The following is a 5,000-nucleotide window of genomic DNA, read 5'->3' as shown; positions in this document are numbered from 1 at the left end:
TAAATTATTTTCAAGGACATTCAGAATTGACGAGCAGGAGCGTCCACCAGAGCTGTTCCCAGAGAATTGAATGTTAATTTCTCTACCATAAGCCGCCTCCAAAATCGTTTTTGAAAATTTGGCAGTACGTCCTACCGGCCTCAATCACAGACCACGTTTATGGTGTCGTGTCGACGAGAGGATTGCTGATGTCAACGTTGTGAACAGAGTGCCCCATGGTGGGGGTGGGGTTATGGTATGGGGTAGGCATAAGCTACGGACAACGAAAACAATTGCATTTTATCGATAATAATTTGAATGCACAGAGATACCGTGACGAGATCCTGAAGCCCATTGCAGTGCCATTCATCTGCCGCCATCACCTCATGTTTCAGCATGATAATGCATGACTCCATTCACAAGGAACTGTACACAATTCCAGGAAGCTGAAAATGACCCAGTTCTTCCATGGCCTGCATACTCACCAGATGTGACACCCATTGAGCATGTTCGGGATGGATTGATGTGTATGACAGTGTGTTCCAGTTCCCACCAATATCCAGCAACTACGCACAGCTATTGAAGAGGAGTGGGACAACATTCCACAGGCCACAACCAACAGCCTTGATCAACTCTATGTGAAGGAGATGTGTCACGCTGCATGAGGCAAATGGTGGTCACACCAGATACCGACTGGTTTTCTGATCCACGCCCCTAAACTTTTTAAGTTGTCTGTGATTAACAGATGCATATCTGTATTCCCAGTCATGTGAAATCCATAGATGAGGGACTAATGAATTTATTTGAATTGACTGATGTCCTTCTATGAACTGTAACTCTGTAAACATTTTGAAATGGTTGCGTTTATATTTTTGGTCCGTATACATACTCAATAACAAGGAGTGGCTGGAGTCTTTGACAATTCTTATGGCCTTCCTCTGACACCACCAGGTATACAGGTCCTGGATGGCAGGGAGCTCGATCGCAGTGAGGTACTGGGCCGTACACACTACCCTCTGTAGTGCCTTGCGGTCAGATGCCAAGCAGATTATTTTTTTTATTTTTTTTTAACCTTTATTTAACTAGGCAAGTCAGTTAAGAACAAATTCTTATTTTCAATGACAGCCTAGGAACAGTGGGTTTGTCAGCTTGGGGATTTGAACAGCTCGGGATTTGAACTTGCAACCTTCCGGTTACTAGTCAAACGCTCTAACCACTAGGCTACCCTGCCGCCCCAGATGCCATACTAAGAGGTGATGCAGCCAGTCAAGATGCTCTCAATGGTGCAGCTGTAGAACTTTTGAGGATCTGAGGGCCCATGCAAAACATTTCAGCCTCCTGAGGGGGAAGAGGCATTGTTGTGCCCTCTTCATGACTGTTGGTGTGTGTGGACCATGATCCTTAGCGATGTGGACACCGAGGAACTTGCAGCTCTCGACCCGCACCCCTGCAGCCCCGTCGATGTGGATGGGGGCGTGCTCTGCCCTCCATTTCCTGTAGTCCACAATCAGCTCCTTTGTCTTGCTGACGTTGAGGGAGAGGTTGTTGTCATGGCACCACACTGCCAGGGGTTTGACCTCCTCCCTATAGGTTGTCTCATCGTTGTCGTCGATCAGGCCTACCACCGTCGTTCCATTTGCAAACTTAACGATGATGTTGGGAGTCGTGAGAGGCCATACATTCGTGGGTGAACAGGGAGTACAGGAGGGGACTAAGCACGCACCCCTGAGGGGCCAACGTGTTGAGGTTCAGGGTGGCACTACGGTGTCACCAGAGAGACACATTCAGTCAGGACAATAACTGCGACACCAAGACTCCAGCACAAGGCTTCCCATAATCAATCAACCAATGCTCAAACCATACAAACACCAAATGCATATAATCCTAACCATATAGAGTCCAACTAGCACTGTGGAGATGGTGACAGAGGTCACATGACGTGTGACACATCAGTGACAAGAGCACCATGCACTGATACAACCTCATCTGGAGAGCCTTGAGAGCCTTGTGTCAGAAGGGGTGCAACTCAGGCTCTGATCAGGCCCTACACCCAAACAAGGGCACTGCGTTCTTCCACCTCTGGCCTGCTCGCCTCCCTACCACTGAGGAAGTACAGCTCCCGCTCAGCCCAGTCAAAACTGTTCGCTGCTCTGGCCCCCCAATGGTGGAACAAACTCCCTCACGACGCCAGGACAGCGGAGTCAATCACCACCTTCCGGAGACACCTGAAACCCCACCTCTTTAAGGAATATCTAGGATAGGATAAGTAATCCCTCTCACCCCCCCTTTAAGATTTAGATGCACTATTGTAAAGTGACTGTTCCACTGGATGTCATAAGGTGAATGCACCAATTTGTAAGTCGCTCTGGATAAGAGCGTCTGCTAAATGACTTAAATGTAAATGTAGTGATGACCTCCGCCGGTTCATACAGGGGTCAAGGGTGAAAGTGGTGGGGGTTGTCACGGAGACGGGCCAACGGTGACTGACCGCTACATTTATTTGGTGTGTCGAGTAGAGGGACAATTAGATCAACGACCAAAGCCATCGCTCTTTAAATGGACTTGTCACCCCTGGTTTCCCTGACACAGGACCTTCACTAACAGGCACTAACAAACACAGCAGTGTTAACAAGAGTCCAATCTGGCCGAGAACAGGGGATATAAGGACCAGGGACCTTGTGTGGGGGACAATGAATTTAGCCAAATAAAAAAATGAATGGAGGATAGATTACGGAAGGTAACATTGGAACAAGGACTTGATGGTGTTGAGGTGTAATATACAGTAATGTAAGTGTAGTTTGTATAAATACTATATTTCAATATGTTTGGATTCTGTCAGATATTTTACGTTTAAAAGGCAATGTTCTGCAACCTTATCCCAAGTTAGACCCGTAAGGACATAACTGGCAGTCCAGTCTGACGGGTCCGTTCCGCTCAGGTCCAGTCCAGACGGGGCCGGTCCAGTCCAGACGGGGCCGGTCCAGTCCAGACGGGGCCGGTCCAGTCCAGACGGGGCCGGTCCAGTCCAGACGGGGCCGGTCCAGTCCAGACGGGGCCGGTCCAGTCCAGACGGGGCCGGTCCAGTCCTGTGTCCAGTGAGTCTGAGGGACTAGGAGAGCCCCATCAATCCTGGTGTCCTTCTAATGGGCAGCTGGGGCTAAGATAGACTGAGGTTAATTACTCTCATATCAGTGTGTGTGAGAGAGAGAGAGAGAGAGAGAGAGAGAGAGAGAGCTGGAGTGGATGCTCTTGGATGCCCCAATGTTCTGGGTACCCATCTCATCAATCATTGCTGTGCCTGTACAGAGAGAGAGAGGGGGGAGATGGAGGGAGTAAAGAGTGGGAGAGATGGGGTCCAGAGTAATGTCTTTAATATCCAGCTCCTGCTCTCTGCTCTCGACCCTAACAGACTGGCCACGTCTGATGGAATCTGACCTGAATGAAGGGGCAGGGGCTTTGCTTCTGCCTTTTTAATACCTCATAGACAGATACGCACACACACCCAGCTTAAAGACAGACATGGAGAAAACCCACTAACTCAGACAAAGTTATTATTGGAATCCCAGTTGAGATGGTGTCATAATTCAGGCTAAAATTAACACACGCACACCATGTTTTTTCAAGGCCAGCCAAATCTCCACAATGCATGGACAATAAAGCTTTTATAAATGTTCCACACACACACACACGCACACACACGATCCGCCATTAATTAAAACACCTGCCACCAGAATTAAGCCGAAAACCAGGAGGACGTTATTAAGAGTCAAATGGAATAAATACTCTTTAGTTAGGTCATTTCAGGTGCTACAGCTTTACCTTTCCAACGAGCCGCGTGGAGGATAGAGGGAGAAAACTCATTTAAAAAGTACCACTACATTAATCACAGTCTCAGAGCATCAAAGTGGGATAATCACCTGAATGGGCCGTTCAAATAAAACTGCCACAAATCCCAGGGGAAATTCTACCGTACTCTTTAATTGTTTGGAGTTCTTTGATAGGCTTTTTAATCGAAGATTAATTTATGCAATTTTAAATAACTTCTACATATGATTAATAAGCTTGGAAAATTAAACGGAGTCGGAAGCAATTATAACAAGTGGCTGGTCATCACCTCATTAGACGTTGTTGGAGGAACGCGACGCAGTGGATGAGTGTGTGTGTGAGAAGCCGTGTGTGTGTGTGTGTGTGTGTGTGTGTGTGTGTGTGTGTGTGTGTGTGTGTGTGTGTGTGTGTGTGTGTGTGTGTGTGTGTGTGTGTGTGTGTGTGTGTGTGTGTGTGTGTGTGTGTGTGTGTGTGAGAGATGCCGTGTGTGTGTGTGTGTGTGTGAGAGATGCCGTGTGTGTGTGTGTGTGTGTGAGAAGCCGTGTGTGTGTGTGTGTGTGTGAGATGCCGTGTGTGTGTGTGTGTGTGAGAGAGGGGGTGGGGAGGGAAAGAGAGAGAGAGGAAGAGACAGAGAGAAAGGTTGAAAGGTCAGAAGAGTAACTAGGTCTTTGCAGATTTGCATGCTAATCTCCAGCTCCCACAAGGAAACTGACTGGCAGACAAGGTAGGTGTGTGTGTGTATATATGACGAGGGCTCTTTGAGGTGACATTTTACTCCAGTACTTCCACTGTGTGTGTGTGTGTGTAGGTGTGTGAGAGATGGATTCTATATGAGATGATCCGTTACTCCAGTACATCAACTTAAAAGAGGGATGCCGTTACATAGGCAAAACGGCATCCGTAGAGATGGCTAAATACCATATCTACCTAGAGCCTGCGCTGCAAGGGAGCTGGCTACACTAACGTGCCAAACGGCATCCGTAGAGATGGCTAAATACCATATCTACCTAGAGCCTGCGCTGCAAGGGAGCTGGCTACACTAACGTGCCAAACGGCATCCGTAGAGATGGCTAAATACCATATCTACCTAGAGCCTGCGCTGCAAGGGAGCTGGCTACACTAACTTGCGGCATCCGTAGAGATGGCTAAATACCATATCTACCTAGAGCCTGCGCTGCAAGGGAGCTGGCTACACT

At 48.0% G+C, this 5,000-nt stretch overlaps 1 protein-coding gene across 2 annotated transcripts in view; it reads right to left on the bottom strand.

Annotated features, from left to right (window-relative positions):
- The window catches only part of map2k5 (mitogen-activated protein kinase kinase 5), a gene marked incomplete at its 5' end in the record, with an annotated part of 129,606 nt that overhangs the window by 1,825 nt on the left and 122,781 nt on the right, over window positions 1–5,000 (bottom strand).

The sequence above is a fragment of the Oncorhynchus gorbuscha genome, unplaced genomic scaffold, assembly GCF_021184085.1.
Source record: "Oncorhynchus gorbuscha isolate QuinsamMale2020 ecotype Even-year unplaced genomic scaffold, OgorEven_v1.0 Un_scaffold_1028, whole genome shotgun sequence".
NCBI classification, from domain to species: domain Eukaryota; kingdom Metazoa; phylum Chordata; class Actinopteri; order Salmoniformes; family Salmonidae; genus Oncorhynchus; species Oncorhynchus gorbuscha.
Note: the sequence above shows the minus strand (reverse complement) of the source record. Positions and strands in the feature narration are given on the sequence as shown.